The sequence below is a fragment of the Sus scrofa genome, chromosome 4 (genome assembly GCF_054392235.1).
Source record: "Sus scrofa isolate SSC_HxYL_T2T_F1_AM1 chromosome 4, Sscrofa_HxYL_maternal_Yorkshire_Landrace_v2.0, whole genome shotgun sequence".
Taxonomy (NCBI): Eukaryota; Metazoa; Chordata; class Mammalia; order Artiodactyla; family Suidae; genus Sus; species Sus scrofa.
The window spans coordinates 55,147,411-55,167,521 of NC_139386.1; positions in this window are offsets into that span (position 1 = coordinate 55,147,411).

A 20,111-nucleotide genomic window follows, 5' to 3' on the forward strand; every position below is an offset into this window, starting at 1 on the left:
ATGGACTTGGAGAATAGACTTGTGGTTGCTAAGGGGAAGGGGGATTGGGAGGGAGTGGAATGGATTGGGAGCTTGGGGTTAATAGATGCAGACTATTGCCTTTGGAATGGATTAGCAATGAGATCCTGCTATGTAGCACTGGGAACTATGTCTAGTCACTTATGATGGAGCATGATAATGTTAAGAAAAAAGAATGTATACATGTATGTGTAACTGGGTCACCATGCTGTACAGTAGAAAATTGACAGAATCCTGTAAACCAGCTATAATGGAAAAAAAAATCATTATATATGTAAAAAAATTTAATTAAATTTTTTTGGCGGTTCCTGAGGCATGTGGAAGTCCTTAGGCCAGGGATCAAATGCTCACCATAGCAGTAACCAGAGCCACAGAAGTGACAACACAGGATCCTTAACCCAATAAGCCACCAGGGAACTCCCACTTAGTCTTTAAAGGGAAACTTTGAAATAGTTTTCATGATTTGTATTTTATAGTAGGGAAAGTTAAGTAATTTGCAATAGATCATGTTGTTAATAAATGTCAGGATGATTAAAATAAATCAGGTTGTCAAAGACCAAATGTGTACTTTAACTGAATTTTAATATTTAATTCTGAAAAATTCTGTATTTTCTCTTCAAATTATCTCTCCCTGATCATCTAACTTCACTATTCCTGATACTTCTACTAAATAAACACTGGAATGCCTTCATTTATCTTCCAAATATTTTAATTTTTCCTTATCACTCCATGTCATGTTCTGAGTAATTTTCCCAAATTCAGTTTCCAATTCTGCTAATTCTTTCAATTCTGTCTAATCTACTGTGTAACCTTTTAAGCTTTGTGCCAATAATTGCATTTCTTTATTTTTTTAAAAATTTGTTTACTCCTTTTTTATTACTTCTTGGCTTAGAAATCCTATTGGGGAAGAAATTTAGTGCAGAGGTTAAGACCCCACTTCTCACCTTTAGGTGGAGATGCTGGAGTCAGACTGCCTGGTTTGCAGTCTGACACCTTCGGCTCTGAGCTGTGTGATCTTAGACAGGTTACTTAACCTCTCTGCGCCTCAGTCTCCTCATTTATGAAGCATGATAGTAATACCTACTCATAGGGTTACTTCTAGCACCAAGTGAAAATACAAACGTAAAACAATCATCATACACCTTCGTATGTAAGGGCTAATGATTATTAACTTTGTCATGCTTTCTTTAATTTTGGGTTGCCCCATGATCCAAAGTTCATGAGAAATAACTTGTGTCACCTCTTGGCACTTTCGGACTTTTTCACTGGTGGGTCGTTCTCTTGGGCTGTTTGTGACGTTTGACTGTGAGCTTAACCAACTGAAAATCATTTTCCGAGTAGTCCCACTAGTGCCCTGGACTGTGAGAGGGTCCTTTTGAGGTGGATCCTGATTGGCTGCTGACTGATTTTGACCCTATTCTATTTGCAAGAGAGAATAGAGAGGGCAGTGGGCGGTGCGTGGTGCCATGTGGGCTGTGCCATGTTTGACCCCCCTCGTCCTCCGGGTGGAGCCTTGATGCTCTGATTTCTGATTTCTCCTCCCACCCAAGACGCTGAGCCCAAAGAGGTAGTGGGTCGGTTTCTACTCTTAGCTCTCAAGACTGGAAGGCCTTCAGTGGCTCCAGGTTTACAGAGAAAATTCCTTAGATCAGCACCCCCTCCCCTCCCCTCTGCAGGGATCATTGTCCCCACAGGGAGCAAAGCCCACACTCAGCCTTAGGCTTTAGTTCAGCTCAAAGACCTTGCGGCCTCTCTGGTTTTATTTCTGCTCACAGGCTCCAGTACCCACTTCTGTCCACCATATAGACTGGAAATTCCTTTTTACCATTTGAAAAGAAGCCCTGTCATGAAAAAGACATATTAGAAAGAGCAGAAGAAAGATTACTGGTTGTTCTCTTAGGCAATGTGATCTGGCTTCCTGGGGTCTCCCCTGCCTGACCCATCACAGACAGAGGGCTGTCAGCTGTGAGGGTTGGCCTTGACAGGTACTTTGCTCTTTTCTTTTCCTCCAGGTGAAGCAATCTGTAGCTCCCTGGAATTCTCACTCTGTCTGTGGATACATGTTAGCAGAAAATGCAGGATTTGTGCCTCCCTCATGCAGTCTCCTCCTGTGATTCTGCCTCCTATCCGTAGTGATATGACCATTCAGTATGGGCAATCCTCTTTTTGTGAGCCCTAGGAATGTGGCCCTTGCAGTTGCCAGGCTTGTAAGAGGCTGATACAGAAGATGCTCCAAATGGTACCAACAGATCCTCCATCTTTGCCACCCACCCTGGGGAGAAGGGGGCACCTATTTTCAATAGTCTCTCCTCTTCCCTACCCCAGACCTCACTTCTCACCTCACAACTTGCTAATCCCCATGTCCTGACCTCCTGGCCTCCAATGTTTTGGGAAAAAAAAAAAAAGGTCAGAGAGAGGGAGGAAACTTTTAGAGGTAATGGTTATGTTTATGGTATTGTTTATGGTGGTGTTTTCACATGTATATTCTTCAAACTCATAAAGATGTAGAGATTAAATAGACAATTTTTTAAAAATCTTAGCATTCATTATTGAAGTGTAGATGATTTACAGTGTTGTTAATTCCTGCTGTAGAGCAAAATGCATATGTGTATACACACACACACACACACACACACACACATTCTTTTTAACAATATTCTGCCATTGCGGCTCAGTGGTAGCAAACCCAACTAGTATCCATGAGAGAATGGGTTCAATCCCTGGCCTCCCTCAGTGGGTTAAGGATCCAATGTTGCCATTAGCTGTGGTGTAGATCGTAGTCTTGGCTCGGATCCTGTGCTGCTGTGACTGTGATGTAGGCCAGCAGCTATAGCTCTGATATGACCCCTAGCCTGGGAACTTCCATATGCTGTGGGTGTGGCCCTAAGAAAACAAACAAAAATTCTTTTCCACTATGGTTTATCATAGGATAGTGAATATAGTTCCCCATGCTATACAGTAGGATCTTGGTGTTTATCCATTCTATATATAACAGCTTACATATGTTAACCCCAACCTCCCACTCCATCCCTCTCCCAACCCCATCTACCTTGGCAACCACAAGTCTACTCTCTATGATGAACAGCTTTTGTGTGTGTGTCGGTCACACCGCATGTTTTTTTTTAAAGTTTGTATTCTTTGGGAATTTACTAGTAGGAGAATCATTTTCATGAAGATATCATTTATCAAGTGATATTTGAAAACTATCCCTTAGAAACATTCCACCCAATTCCAGTTGAAATGTAGACAGTCTACAGGAAGCTACAGGCAACGTCAGGTTCACCAAAGCAATGGAAGCCACTGAGATCATGTACTGCCAGTGACTCCAGTGTAGAGTCATTCTGCTCTGTGCTGGATCTGATTTTGTATTGATCTTTCTCCTCCTCCTGCTTTCTTAAGGGTATCTTCATCCTCTCAGTTTTTCAAGCTACAAAACTCAAAGCTATCCTCAGCATATTTTCTTCATTGTCCCTGATATTTGAGCATTCACTGAGGCATGCCAATCCCAACTCCAAAATGCCTCTCAAATTTACCTCCTTGTTGTAGGGATCTTCCTTATTCAAGCTTTATAAATCTCACCTTGATCACTTAATACTTTTAATTAGTCTCCTTGGCTTCAGGCTTATCCCCCTCGAATCCATTTTCACACGTATTGGAGGCAGGTTTCTAAAACACAGACCTAACCCCAGTCCTTCTCTGTGGAGGCCCCATACCCGCAGGCTCAAGGCAAAACTCTTTTGCATATGACAAGACCCTTCACAGTCATCTAGTGGTGTGTCCATTCATTTCCCTATTGGCCAGTCCTGCACATCCTACCAGGACATCATTCCATGAATGAGAGAGTGCCCAGGACTACGGTTTTCTCAATGCATGGAGCCAAAGGGCAATTGTTAGGAAGAACATCTGGAGGATGAGCTGGGGCAGAACTCATAGACTAAAGCTGGGCCCTCCATCCAGACAAACAAGAATAGGTAACCTCTAGACCAGAGGAAACAAAGTGAGGAGGAAGGCGCTGGGGTGGAAGGAGGTGTATAAGCCCGGCCCGGCTCAGGTCTGTGAAGAGAGAGCCTGGTTGTCTCCAAGTGGCATGTCGGAGGGTTATTTTTTATTTTGGGGGGAGGGGAAGTTTTAAAAGGCCTAATAGGAGCCAGTTCCCTTTCTGAACCTTCCTTCCTCTTTGATTGCCGCTCCTCTAACACATGGGTCATCTCTGCAATGCATTTGCTTTCTGCATTCTAATTATTAAGTTATAATTAGAATGCTCAAACATATGAGGCTGGTAATGAACTTGAATTTGAAAGGTCGTAGATTGGCTGGAATTGAGATAGGGAAAAAAGCCATCTGTTATCTTTTTTTTTAATTTTCCTTTTTAGGGCCACACCTAAAGCATATGGCATATGGAAGTTCCCAGGCTAGGGGTTGAATTGGAGCTGCAGCTGAGGTCTTACACCATGGCCACAGCAAACCTGGAGCCAAGCCACATCTGCAAACTATTCTGCAGCTTGTGGCAACCCTGGATCCTTAACCCACTGAGCAAGGCCAGGGATTGAACCCAAATTCTCATGGATACTAGTCGGGCTGAGTCACAATGGGAACTCCTGCCATCTGTTATCTTGTGGATCTGAGATTTCGTTATTCTTGAGCATAAAGAATAGAGAGAGGCAGGGAGTTCTCATTGCGGCTCAGCAGCTTAAGAACCCAACTAGTATCCATGAGGATGTGGGTTCGATCCCTGGCCTATCTCAGTGGGTTAAGATCTGGCATTGCCACAAGCTGTGGCATAGGTCATAGATGCGGATTGGATCTGGCGTTGCTGTGCCTGTGGCATAGGCTGGCAGCTGCAGCTGCAGCTCCAATTTGACCCCTAGCCTGGGAAATTCCATATGCCAAGGTTGCAGCCCTAAAAAGATTTTTAAGGAAATAAGAATAGAGAGAAGCAGATGCCAGCTGGCAGAGGAAAACTGACCCACAGAGCGTAGCGACTGCAATCAAGGTTCTCTGCTGTGGGACTTCTAATTGTGCCAATATTTACTGACAAGCTTTCTGGACAAGTGACAACTGAACATATAGTTATAATAGAGCAAATAAGAGCAATACGTGATATTAATAGAAATGCATGATACTACAGAGGAATGATGGTTCTGCCTCAGAGCTTCTGTAGGAAGGCTGTACAGAGGAGGTAATAACAAACAAGGTCCTGGAAGATGAGTAGGGGCTTGCAACCTGGCAGAAAGAAGGAAGGGAATTCTAGGAAGAAGAACTGTGCACACGAGGGCATAACAGTATCTGGGATCTCAGTTGGCATGAAGATCAGAGCAACATTGAGTGGGAATGGGGTGGAGGGAGGTGGTGGGTAGGGAGAGGAGGTTTGACTGGGAGACCAGGCTGTTGCTCCATTGTGAAGAACCCTGTCTACCATTCTGAGACATGTGGGAGGCATCTTTCAGAGATGGCAATGGGATAAGAGTTGACTTTGTCCATTTTTATAGCACAGCTGTTAACAACTTCCTGGGAGATACACTCCTCATCTGGTAAATCTCTGGTGGAATCTTCCCTTCTGAGGTTCTCACCCTAGGAAATACAGTAAGAGGATTCTTCAACATGAACTTAACTGCCTTTATTACTTTGGCAATTAAGAGGGTTTCATATATATGAGCAGATTTTCTGACTCCTTGGTAGAGATATTCTAGAAAGATACAGGGAACAGTATAGTATATTGGTCTAGAGCAGAAAGTTTGGCTTAGATTGTTTGCATCTGACAGTCTGACTCCACCTAGAGTACACTACAGATCCCTTGGAACCCCAGTTTCCTCATCTGTGAAACAATATGAAAAGAATGTAAACTCACAGAGCTGCATAAGAATTGGGGATTGATCATGCTTGTAAAGCACTTAGCTCACTACCTCTAGCACAGGGACATACTCCACAAACATGTCTTAACAAAAGCTCCAACTCTTATCCAAGATGTAATTAGTGCACATCAGAATCCCGTCCCTATCCGTGGATCCTGAATCAATCATAGTTCAACTGGAGAGCTACCTCATTAGAAATTCACTGAAGTTAGAAATGAGTCTAGTTTTCTGGGACCTTATTAAATATTCCTTTCTAGCCTCTATATGATGAAATCCCAGTGACTGATGAACAATAGTTATTCTGCCCATCTGTCACCTGGAGACCCTGGAGTCATTAAGACCATAAATCTGAATACAAGTAGTTTTGTCTTAATTATTTTGGTGACAGTTAAGAGCTTTGAAAATCACATATTTGGTCACTGTGAAGCAGAAAGACTGGAGTCACATTGGAGCCGTCATTACTCTTGTCATTCTGATAATGAAAGAATGAAATGAGCTAAAACAGGCAAATTAATGGAGAGTCATGTGTAAATCCTTATTCAACATGGCTTAGAAATTCAAAGAAAAGTTGTAGTTATCAAGTGTAAGGCTATGGACAAGAGAGGCCATGATAGAAGAGCTTTAAAAGAAATGGCTGGTAAAAGCAGATATTAATCTGTCTCTCTTGATTTCTCAGGAGTGGAGGGTGAGATGGAGTGGGGAAGAATTGGCTAAGAGGTAGGGTTAGCATAGCCAAGACAACAATAACTTCTAGAGACCAGTCCTCAATATCATGAATGTTTAACAAAGAAGAGAAAACAAAATATGCAGAGATTTTTGTTAAAAGGAGTGAGAGGCACCTCTTTCCATTTTATCATTGAGGGAAAGATCTTTTTCATTTAGCCCATCTCTGCTCACCGCCAGGGTGACCGAAGAAAATGGGAGGGAGGCAATTATGTGTGGAATCCACAATGAATTGAGAAATTTCAAGAAAAAGAACAATGTTAACTTAGAAAATCACTTCAAACCCGAATGCTGATATATCTCTGGGGATTGTGAAAATGACTTCTTCTTGTACGTGATGATTATGTGGAGAACCTGGCAGGCCTGTACTTGGATTTGCTTAGGTCTGCTGAGGATTGCATAGCCCCAGTGTATGTTCTTTCTGTCTGTATTTTTCAGCCTGTCTCTCTCTTTTAATCCCTTTGCTGAATCATTTGAGTTAATATTTCAAGGAGAAAAACAACATTAGGAACACAACAAAAAACCCCAAAGAATGAGTACATTTATATATATATAGTAAATTTATATATAAAATATAAAGTATACATTTATATTTATAAATATAGTTCAATTTATATATAAAAATTTATATATATTTTTCTTGCTGTACTTGTGGCATGCAGAAATTCCCAGACCAGAGATTGAACTTGTATCATTGCAGCAGCCACTGCAGTGACAACACGGTATCTTTTTAACACTATGTGCCACATGGGAACTCCTACATGCATACATTTTAACTTCTACCTCCCAGCGTTTAAAGTCCTTAAAAGTAAGAAATGTCATGGTGTCCCTACAACATTCTATATCTGCTTGCAATGTGACCTTGGGTAAGCCATGTAAGCTGTCTGTGCCATGGTTTTACTAGCTGTAAAACATGAACAGTAATGGTTCCTAACTCATTTCGTTGTTGTGACAATGCAATGAAATGACACAAGTGAAGTATGAATAACAGTAGCTGACATGTGTGCTCTGTTTACTAATATAATGAATAGCAGTAGCTGACATGTGTGCTCTGTTTACTAATATAATGTCCCATGTTTGTAAATGCACCACTAGAACTTTCACTCAGAATGCTAAATCTTACAAAAATTTTATCATCTTATTTCTAAGTACCATCAACAGGGTGGCTTAAAATAACAGAAATTTGTGGTCTTGTTCTAGAGGTTAGAAGTCCAAGATCAAGACGTTGGCTCAGTCACACCCTCTCTAAAACCCATAGGAAAGAATCCTTCCTTGCCTCTTCCTGGCTTCTGGTGGTTTCCTCTCAGCCCTTGCCTTCTATCTGCTGCCTTCAGTGTCTGCCTCCCTCATCACATGGTGTTCACCCTGTGGGTCTGTCCCTGTTGTTTCTATAAGGACACCAGTCATAGGGGTGTAGGGCCCATTGTACTCTAGTGTGACTTCAACTTAACTAATTTCACCTCCAGCTAATTACATCCTATTTTTAAGGTCACATTGCGAGACACCAGGAGTTAGGACTCCAGCATATCTTTTGGGTAACACAACTCAACCTATAACATTACTTTATGTTCATTAAAACTATGACTGAATATGATCATCGAGCATTAGTTCACAATCAAATAAACTGAGAAAGGAGAGGTTATTTAAACTGCCCAGGGTTATGGCAGACTAGCAATCAAAATCTCTGCTTCGCAGCTTTTTTCCTAATGCAAAATCCTACCTGCAGTTATATGACTGCAGATTAATGAATAGCAAAGGGAATATCAGCTTCTCTGATTTATATATATTTACACAGATTATGTTCATTTTAATCCTGAATCAATGATGATTGTGTTTTCATTCCAGGCTCTGTTGTAACATAACCAAATACAGTTACAAAGCAAACAATCTAGGAACAGAGTCAATGGTATTGTGTTTGTAATATGAATACACCCTGGTACAAATGGGGGGGCAGATGTGAGGTTTAAGGCCTTTGCTGTTTCATTTGTGGTTTTTTTGGTTCATCTGTTTGTTCAGTCAAAAAGGAAAACTATTTTTCCAAGAGAAAGACTCCAGAGGAGACCCAACAAAAGGAGAATTTTTGAGATTTTTTTTTGGATACGGATATTGATTGATTGATTATTGATAAACATTTTACTCCTTCTCATTTAAGACGGGGTGGACATTTATATATCCAACCTTTAGTTTTCAGCTTTTTTGGCTGTGCCCTTAGCATGCAGAGGTTCCTGGGCCTGGTATTGAACCTAAGCCACAAGCCAAAGTAGTAATAACACTGAATCCTTAATCTGCTGGGCCACCAGGGAACTTCAGGTATAGATTTATTTTCATGTGATTGTGGCAGCTGGCAAGTCCTAAATCTGTAAAGCTGGCCATAGGCAAGAGTTCTTGTTGCAGTCTTGAGTGCGGGGTGTGTAGGGCTGTCTGACAGGTGGGAAACTCAAGGGGGATTCCTTTGTGAGGGTCTTGAGGCCGAAATTCCTTCTTCTCTGGGAAATCACAGATTTTACTCTAAAGCCTTCAACCGAGGCCCAAACACATTAGCAAGGACAATCTCTTTTTCTTTTTTTGACTCCTTGGGATCCCAGTGAAGTCAGAACTAAGTTGCAATGTTGTCCAAAGTTAAAAGAGCACATGTACTGAGTTCCTGTTGTGGCTCAGTGGGTTCCAAACCCTACTAATACCCATGAGAATGCGGGTTCGATCTCTGGCCTCACTCAGTGGGTAAAGGATCCTGTGTTGCTGCGAGTTGTGGTGTAGGTTTCAGATGCTGCTCAGATCCCCAGATCCTGCATTGCTATGGCTGTGGTGTAGGCCAGCTGCTGAAACTCCTATTTGACCCCTAGCTTGGGAACCTCCATATGCTGCAGGTGCAGCCCTAAAAAAGAAAACAAACAAACAAACAAACCACATATAGAGAAGAGCAGTATAAATGTTTGATTCCCACTTAAACTAAGCAGTCCAAACCATTAAAATAATGAGACAGAAGGGCAGGAACTGACTGTTCTGCAGTTACTGGATGGGGCACATCTGGGAAGCTGGACTCCAGGTTCCTTTGCTCAGTTCATTGCCTGGTACTGACCCCTGCAGACATCTCCTGCCTGGGCCTCCTGTCACTGTTCCCAACCTCGAAAAGCATCTCAGATCTGGGGCTGCATGCAGGCCTCTTACATCCCACCTCCTCCGAGAGAATGTCATCAGTTATTCTCATCACTTCATTCTGGATTTATGTTTTCATTGCTTTTATTGCAGGGTATCTAATTATGATAAATTATATTTTTTAGGAATAAACCTGATTATTTAAAATTCAGTTCAAAAATCTATGTAACAGCAAGAAAAATGATGAAACATCGATTGAGCATACAAGTCAATCGTTTACATACAAGTAACGTATACATACAAGTCATTGACCTCTCTCATCACTTTAATCCTGAGAATTCCCGGAAATAGAGGTGTTATTATTCCCAGTTCAGAGGTTAGAAAAGAGAGTCAGCGAGTTTGGTGCTTTGTCCATAGCCTCTCAGAAGGAAACCGTTCAGAGCAAAGTGATCTTAGGATCATTGTGGTTTAGTGTGTGTGTGTGTGTGTTTTTTTTTTTTTCTTTTGGCAGCCCTGTAGCTTATGGATTTCCCAGGCCAGGATCATATTCCAGCTACAGTTGCAATATACACTACAGCTGCAGCAACGCCAGATTCTTTAACCCACTGTGCCTGGTCAGGGTTAGAACCTGCATCCCGGTGCTGCAGAGACACCACCAATCCTTGTTTTGTTTGTATGTTTGTTTGTTTTGCACTGAGGTATTGATTTACAATATTATATAAGTTTCAGGTGTACAATGGATCATCTTGGTTTGTTCTTATTTATTTATTTATTTATTTGGACGAGCTTGCAGTGGGTGGAAATTCCTGGGCCAGGGATCAAACATGTGCCACAGCAGCAACCCAAGCCACTGCAGTTCTCTTGGTTCTTAAATGTTTCTCTTCTTTTCTAGGAGCTAGCTAGGCCTAAGGCTAATACTTTTGGGATGTTGAAGTCTATCACCTGGCCATCCCTGTGCAATGCATTTTAGCTGAATTAATCTAAAACCTGCCCTGGGTGCAGTGAAAGTGCTAGTTTTGCTTTCAGAGTCTTAATGGGTTGGGAGGCTGTTCCTGAGAAAGCTCACGTTTGCAGAGGATCAGCTCTGCAGTGCTGACTTTCCTAAATCTCTGCATTCTCTAACTGCTTAAATACAGAAATGTGCTGAGAAAATATACAGAGTGTTTTGGAAAAGCAAACATTTGTGCAAAAATAGTGCTTTTCAGTTTTTTTTCAGTGTGTCTGGCTGTATTACTTGGAAGGTCATTTTTACACTGAGTGACGGTTAGCATAGAACTTCAAGGCTCTTCTGATCTCAATTCATCCCTCAGTCGGCAGCTCTAGTGAGTTATAAATATTGCATGCAGATTCCCAAGCTGTTTTTGTCTTTCTGGAATTGGCCTGAAAGCCTAAGTTCCATCACTCATTTCAATCTCTCCCTTTGACATATTATCTTTCAGATCATCCTTTATTTGAAAAGATGAGCAGACCCTCTGTGATGAACCCAGCACAACCATTTCTGAGATTGAAGAAAAGCAATAGCATGGAGGGATTGTGTGAGCTTGGAGGCCAGATGGACAGTCAGAATCCCAGGTCTGCTTCTTATTCAAAATTGTTCGACTTTTTTAGTTTTAGTGTATCTGTCAGTAACACAGGATCATTGTACTTGTACCTACTTCTTAGGGTTTTAGTCAAGATTAAAAGGATCATGCACTCAAACTGCTTAGCACAGTGCCTGGCACATAGTTAACCTAGAATAAATACTAGTTAAAATTATTTTCCAATCATTCCTATCAATCAGAAGCCAGAGGACTTGCAGTCCTCAGTTGTCTTGAGAAATCTTAAAGCTTTATAAATTAATCTCTAATTGAATTTAGTGAACATCTGGTGATCATTTCTAGGACCTGAGGCACTCATCTGGATGCTGAGAGTACAGGGGTGACTAATCATGACCCCTATTTTCAGGAATCTCACAGCCCATAATGGAGACAGATATAGGAACACCTGATTGCACAGGGCATGTGAAACAACACAGCAACAGAGGGATGCAGCAGGTGCAGTGGGAGCACAGGGGAGGCACCAGGCAGTTTTGAATGGGCCCAGGAAGAGATCACACACGGTGAAGGTAAACGGCCGACTCTTCCTTCTCTTCCTTGTCTACAGCATCTCCAGTGCCCACCAAGTTTACCATGTAAGCATTTCTTGTCTTTCTCTACCATTACTGTGTCTAGTTCAGATGGCCATCTGCTCTGGCCTGGACTGTTACAATGGTCCCCAGGTAGTCTCCAGGCTTGTTCCTGCCCAGTCTGTTAAAAAACAAACAAACAAAAAGTTCAGACTTAGTAAGAAAAGACTTTATTCCAAAGGATAGTTATGAAGTGAGGGGTGTGAGATGAACTAGTAAGAGGAGAGTGCACTGATCACAAGATCTGCAAGGGTTTTTTCTTTGGGGGAGGAGTAAATAAGGATGGAAAGAACATGGTGGTGGGATGTTGGATGAATGGGAGTGGCCTTTTGGACAGTTTGGCAGAGAATATTCTGAGGATACAGTCTGCTCTCGGGAGGGGCTGCTTGCTGGCTCAGGTTGATGGGACCCAAGCTCACCTTATCCAAAATTTGATTAACAAAACATTTTGTTCTGATGGAGCAAGAACAAAGACAACAAACTGGTCTTGTAGGGACAAGACAGTTCAGCTAATTATTCATGAAACTAATAATGGGAATTTGGAGGGTCTGTGCCTGGCCTTGTCAGAGGTAAACATGGGGCATCCACCCGTCTTACCTAAGTCATATGGGGACTTTGTTCTTTGCCATGTTTCCAGAACACAAAAGGAATTCCTGAAATCTTCACTATTTTCCAGGAGCACAGGGCTCAGGTCCCGTTCAGCATTGTGATTATCCTCTTTCAGCTATAAGAACTTTTCTCTGAACAATACGTTTGGTCAGGCGGCTTCTCATGTAACATAGCTTGGTGGTTCTCATCAGATGGCCCTCTTTTATCTCTCCTGCCATGTCTCCACCTTCTGGCTCCAGCAACACCAGGCTGCTGGTGGTGTGAGGCCTACACCATGTGGCTTCTGACCCCTGTGTCTTTGTTCATAATGTTCCATGTGCCTGCAATGGCATCTCCCACCTTAATGACACTTAAACTCCTAATTATCCTCAAAGCCTCAGATGAAGCAACTTCTTTTATTTTGGCCATGCCCACACCATGCAGAAGTTCCTGGGCCAGGAATGGAACCCAAGCCACAGTAGCGACAATGCTGGATCCTTAACCATTAGGACACCAGGGAACTCCAAGGCAACTCCTTCAGAAGACCTCCCCCAGACCTGAACTGAGTTGGCTACTTTTATGTTTTTTTAGGGCTGCACCTGCAGCATATGGAAGTTTCCAGGCTAGGAGGTCAAATTGGAGGTGCAGCTGCCAGCCTATGCCACAGCCACACCAACGTAGGATCCAAGTCGCATCTGTGACCTACAGTGCAGCTTGCAGTAATGCCAGATCCTTAACCCGATGAGTGAGGCCAGGGATTGAGCCCACATCCTCACTCACAGAGACAACGTGGGGTCCTTAACTCTCTGAGCCACAATGGGAGCTCCTAGGGTTGGGCACTTTTTGATGTTACTGTAGCATTCTGAATTTATAGCTCCTGGTGTAATGATTGCTTTTTGTGTCCTTAGTGTCAGTGATTATATTATAAACCTTATCAGTCAACATTTGTTTAGCCTGTGCCTGGTTCTCTGCCAAGTGCTATAAACTCACTTATTTGTTAATCTCTATCTTTCAGGCAAGAATACCGAGATTAGGAGGATAAGCAACTCGCCAGCTATCATGCAGAGGCTTTTAATTGAATAAAACAGATATGCTGATGGGATGATTATTTTAGGATTCTGTCTCTAGAGTTCTCTTATTATTTGCTGGTTAGTGACAGAATGTTTGATCTCGGCGGGATTGTGGTGTTTACCCAGGTCACTGTCACCAATGTACAGGTGTTTGACCTCTGGAAAGTAGAAGGCTCAGATACCCTTCAATATTGTGCTTGAACAATATTGAATTTCTAGATCCTGTTGAGGTTTTGAAACAGTGAAGATATCTTCAGGTTAACTAGTGTATGCAGTCAGCACAGCCCTAGGAAAATGATATCTTTATTTGGAATTCTGAGTAAAGTATAAAGAAACTGCTTAGCTTTCACTCCCAGAGAAAGTTTCTTGGTATTTCAGAGACCCCTCCCTTGGCTCATTCTCTGATACTTTAGTAGAGGGAAAAGGTGGGCTCTGTGGCTGTATGAACGACAAAGACCTACTGAAAAATCTAGTGGTCATTCATTCATTTATTCATGCAATTCATTATTTATTCATTCATTGGATACCTTGACCAAAATGTATTTATTTATTTTTAAAATTTTGTTTTTGGCTGTGCCCATGGCATGTAGAAATTTCCAGGCCAGGGCAAACTATTGCATTTGGAATGGATAAGCAATGAGACCCTGCTGTATAGCACAGGGAATTATATCTAATCACTTGTGATAGAATATGATGGACGGAGTTCCCGTCGTGGCGCAGTGGTTAACGAATCCGACTAGGAACCATGAGGTTGCGGGTTCGGTCCCTGCCCTTGCTCAGTGGGTTAACGATCCGGCGTTGCCGTGAGCTGTGGTGTAGGTTGCAGACGCGGCTCGGATCCCGCGTCGCTGTGGCTCTGGCGTAGGCCGGTGGCTACAGCTCCGATTCAACCCCTAGCCTGGGAACCTCCATATGCCGCGGGAGCAGCCCAAGAAATAGCAACAACAACAACAAAAGACAAAAGAAAGACAAAAAAAAAAAAAAAGAATATGATGGAGGATAATATGAAAAAAAGAATATATAAATGTATAACTGGGTCACTTTGCTGTACAGCAGAAACTGACAGAACATTGTAAATAAACTATAATGAAAAATTTTTTTAAAAAAAAAGAAAAAAAAAAAGAAATTTCCAGGCCAGGTATTGAAACTGCAGCATAGCAACAGCCTGAGCTGCTGCAGTGACAATGGCAGATCCTTAACCCTCTGCACCACCAAGAGAACTCTGACCAATATTTATTAAACACAGTTTGTGCCAGGTACTATCAGAAGCTCTGGGGATAAGGAGAAAAATCAGATGTAATTATTATTTTCAAGGAATTTGTAAGCTTCTAGAAGAATTGGGTAAACAAGGAAGCAACAAAAAGTTATCAATGCTAAGTTAGAAATCATGCTGGGGTAGGAGGAAAGACAAATGGAGTGGTGATTTCTCAAAAACGTACTTGTGTGATGTTCCCTGGTGGCTCAGCAGGTTAAGGATCTGGCATTGTCACTGCTGTGGCATGAATCACTGCTGTGGTGTGAGTTTGATCCCTGGCCTGGCATGCCATAGGTGTGGCCAGAAAAAAAATTACTTATGGTAATTATGGTCTCCCTGACTATTCCAGGTCTCATGCCACTCTAATTATAAGGATTGAAGCCAAACCACCACCCAGACTCTAGTGAGATGCAGCACAATTCCATCAAAATGCCATTATAATTTTGCAGATTTTGGTCCGTCAACTGAAAACAAAAGCCCAACCTAAAAGTTGAAAAATTATGTTTATTGTTAGACTTACTGAAGTCTTAAGGCAGGAATATAGCCTTTCGGATAGCACTGAGGGACTGTCCTAAAGAAGTAAATTAGGAGCCAGTATATACAGGAGTTTTTGTAAAAACAAAAACAAAACAAAACAAAAAAACCCACAAGCCAACTATGCATGCAAAACATCAAAAGAATATTGCTAATTAAAGCAAACTGGACATCTTAAGTTAATGAATTCAGTGCTTTTTTTGTGTGTGCGTGTGGAAAGAGTCTGGTCTTATAGAAATTATTCCTTTGATATGCACCTTAACTATTTAAGGGCAGTATCCCGTTTTTCTCCATCCCAAATTCCCCTCAGGTGCAGAGCCAGGAGTAACTATGGTGGATTCAACATCCTTTGTTTACTGAAATAGCAGGCAACATTTTTGTCCACAAGTGTATATAGATGCATGTACAGCAAAATATTATACAAGCATATTTTGAATGATTAATAAAACAGAAGACCCTGGGTTGAACAGAAAACATGCGTGCTGATGGTGAGTCTGAAAAATAGTAAACATCAGCGTATCAACAATAAATTTGTCTTGATAAAAACACCAGCGTAGAAATCAAAATCTTTGTTTTGCTTTACTGTCTCCTGCAGGTGGTGGATAGGATGAAACCCTGAAAGGCCTTCTTTGGAAATTTTTGTTTCTCATGTTTGTTTTCTTTCTACTCCTCTCCCTCCACACTCTTGTGTGGGCTCTGTGACCTGATGCCACCTGCCTCCTATCCAAGAGCGCACACAAAGGCCACCCTTTTTGCTAGAAGGTTTCTGGGGCATATTGACTTCCAAAGGAAATAGCTTATGAAAACAAAGTGGATGCAAGTCCAGGAAATGTCTCTTTCCTCATCTAATTCTTATTCAAATAAAAACAAAATATGGTAACATATTGCAACTGCCAGTATTGTTTGTAAGATGGCCTTATCTCCTTTGCTGAGCCAGTGAATCTGCAGGACTCTACCTGAGGCCAGACCAAGATGCCAGCACCACTTATTGGAACCTCTTCCTCTTCTCACCAAGTGAGGACTATAGTGGTTTTCTTCCTCTGGGTAGTTAAATTTATAATTTGCAAAGTTCAGCAAAGATATAAATGATCCAATTTGGGGAAAAATTTTAAAAAAGGAAAATAGGAGATTCTGTTGTGGCTCAGTGGTTAATGAATCCAACTAGGAACCATGAGGTTGCGGGTTTGATCCCTGGCCTTGCTCAGTGGGTTAAGGATCTGGCGTTGCCATGAGCTGTGGTGTAGGAGATATGGCTTGGATCTGGCATTGCTGTGGCTGTGGTGTAGGCTGGCAGCTGCAGCTCCGATTGGAATCCTAGCCTGGGAACCTCCATAAGCCATGGGTGTGGCCCTAGAAAAGACAAAAAGATAAGAATAAATAAATAAATAAATAAGGAAAGTATATTATGCTGTGTAATGCTATGTAATATAATACTAACACTGAGTTAATTCCTTTTCAGAAAGGCACCATGGTGGAGGGGGATGGTGTCTGGAAGCCAGATAGAATGGGAACTGGTGGCTTTTGTAGTTATTAGCTGCGTGACTGGACTAATTTCTTAACCTCATTTCCCCCCTACTTGAAATAACACCTTTAATGGTTGTAGGGTTAATTGTGGGCAGAAGCCAAGGATGCCGCTAAATATCACTAGATGCCAGTAGCTTATCCTCTTCCTTCCCTAATTATGACAGTCAAAAATGTCCCCAGACATTGCTGTAGGGTCAGAATCATCCCTGGCTGAGAACCACGGCTATAGAAAAAGGTGCCCTGGGCTCAAAGAAGGAAGAGTGCATTAAACATCTTGCTATTTTACCTACTAATTCTGAATTTTAATATTCTCACCTTTAAAAAGCAGGGGTTATCATATGAAGTGAAGTAAGTCAGAATTAGAAAGACAAGTATCATAAGGTATTAATTATATGTGAAATTTAAAAAATGGGCTTATTTACAACACAGAAATAGACTCACAGACATAGAAAACAAACTTAATTACCAAAGGGGAAAGCATGGGGAGGGATAAATTAGGAGTTTGGGATTAAAATATATACACTGCTATACATAAAATAGATAATCAACAAGGACCTATTATATAGCGTGGGGGGTATACTCAATATCTTGTAATAATCTATAATGGAAGAGAATGTGAAAAAGATCATGTATATATAGTATATATACATAACATATGCATATATATGCACTACATGTATAACAGAATCACTTTGCTGTACACCTAAAGCTAGCACAACATTGTAAATCAACTGGATTTCAGTAAAAATGTTCAAAAAAAGAAAATAAACTTAAAACACATGAAGGATGATAAACAATGTTAAAAACATACTAAAAATGTGAAAAAAGAAGTAAAAATAATGAAATTCCTAAGAGGAAAAAAGAGTAGAAGTTAGCAAGATTATCTTTAAGGTGCTTTCTACCTCTAGCAAGGTGTGATTCTATAGAAGGAGAAAAAAAGATGATAATATAGGAAGATACGGCAGCAAAGGTCAGGGAAATTGGCTGAGATAAGGAGAGGTCAGATAAGTTCTGTATTTCTGAACAAAGTGGAGAGTCTACACCTCCAAGCCGGATTGTGAGCTTAAGCTAACTGGCTAGGGAACAAAGGGTCAGAAATCCAGACCAGGAACTGGGATTTCTACAGATGAGGGAGATGATGATGGTGATAGAAATGACAGAGCAGTAGCACTTAGCACAAACTATGGACCATGCTCCCAGCCCAGAATGTGGGTGACAGAAGGTTGACATACACACTGGGGTGGGATGTGATGGTAGGAGTCATAGAGAGAAGCTGCAAGGGCCAGAGTGCTCTCAGATATCAGAGCCCAGGGAAATTAAGAAACTTGGGATTTGGGCATGTGTTCCATAGAAGGAAATAATGCAGCAGGTTAGCAGAGAGTATATATTTGCTGATGAAACTGTTACAAATTCATGACTAAAATGCAAGGGAGATCATTTCCACAGAAAATAGAAGGGAACAGTGAGAGAAAGGGAACTCTGAAGGTGTTAAATTGCAATGCAAGTGGTCAAACAGTAAATTAATCCCATGAGTGGAAATATTTCTAGGTCTTAACTCTTACTCTTTTTCTCTTAGATACATTTTTTGTTTGTTTATTGTATTTGATCTGTTTTTGTTTCATTGAAACTAAATGAGTTAGGGTAGTTCACTTTGTTTTGGATTTTAGGGTTAGTATGCAGTTATTTGTCAGAGACTTAAGCTGCTGTTGGAGATGTGCACACATTTTACATGGATGGTCCTTTGTGAAACCACTTCTCTTTCTCTTGAGTATTTGGTGCTGAGGAAATGACTCTCTTTCTTTTTTCTTTTTCTTTTTTTTTTTTGGCTTCCCTGTGGCATATGGAGTTCCTGGGCCAGGGATTAGATCTGAACCACAATTGTGATGACAATGCCAGATCCTTAACCTATTGTGCAGGCCTGGGGATGGAACCTGCAGCCAGGTGCTTCAGAGATTGGCCAAATCCCATTGCACCACAGTGGAGCTCCATGAATCCTATTCTTCTTCCTTCATCAGATCCTCTTCATTTGGTTTTTAAGAAGATCAGTATGTTAGGCTGGAGTTGTGGAACAAGGAGGAAATGTGAGTCTCCAGATTTTCAGTACAAGTTGTGCTTTGGGTAATGACCCATTCTCTGCATCTCTAACCCAAAGGTATATAGTAAACTAGTCTCAGAATAGTAAACTAGATAGTAAACTAGTCTCAGTAAGTAATGAGGGAGGGGAAGAGGGAATAAACATTTAACAGAATGAGGTAAGAGTGATTTTTACTGTTGTAAGAGAGAAAGTGAAATATTTCCTAGGGCAATGGAAAGAGTATATGCAGTGGTATAGTTAAAATGTGGTATAGTTAAGATTGTCTGGATAGGTAGGGCATTGGGAATTAGTCTTTGGAAAATAATTAAAGTGAGTTGATAATAATAATGTCTAAAGTAGTTTTTGGCCTTCTCCATGAGAAGGATATTGGTGATTTCCAGTATTATAATTTCCTCATATCCCTCTATTCTATATTACCAAAATACTAGACAGGTCACACAATTTTTAGAAGTGAATGTGATAGGGGTCATGTGGGGATAGTATGTTTCTGGACTTACTAAGCCCTATATGTCAGAAAATACATACCCATCTGTGTGTGTATGTGTATCTACAGGTTTTATTTCCACATTTTAATTATGGTAATGTACTGTTACAAATTCTGAATTTTGAAAGCAATTTTATTCTCAGAGTGAAGACTAATCTTTGGATAAAATTTAGCACTAAGATATCATTTCCCCAAAATCCTCTTAAAATAATCAGTGGAAGCTCACCTGATGCATTTACAATTCTTCCCATCAGTGTGCAATAACTCAGCCAGAAAAAGAGTTTTATTATGAATCTTATGCTGGATGTGCTTGTAAATGCTATCTTATTAGCACTACTTTCATGGAGAAATACAATACTGAGTTAGTTTTGCAAGTGAAGGAGAAGAGAAACCATCACCATTTAAGGGTGTGATCCAAACCCAAATTTTTTAAATGTGATCTAAAAACCCATGTATGTTAATTAAAAGGATGTAAGCATGTATTTTGATTTGATAGTGTGACCAGAGAAAAACACACTAAATGTATAGATTTAGAACTCAGTTTAACATCGCTCCTATAACTCACTGATCAGACTGAAAAATAGATATGGAAAACGTCGGCATTCTTGTAGGAAAACTAATTAACTGAGTGATGTGGTCTATAGTAGCCTTATATTATACTGGATAATAATATTAATATTTACTATCCATATTTATAAAGTGCATCCT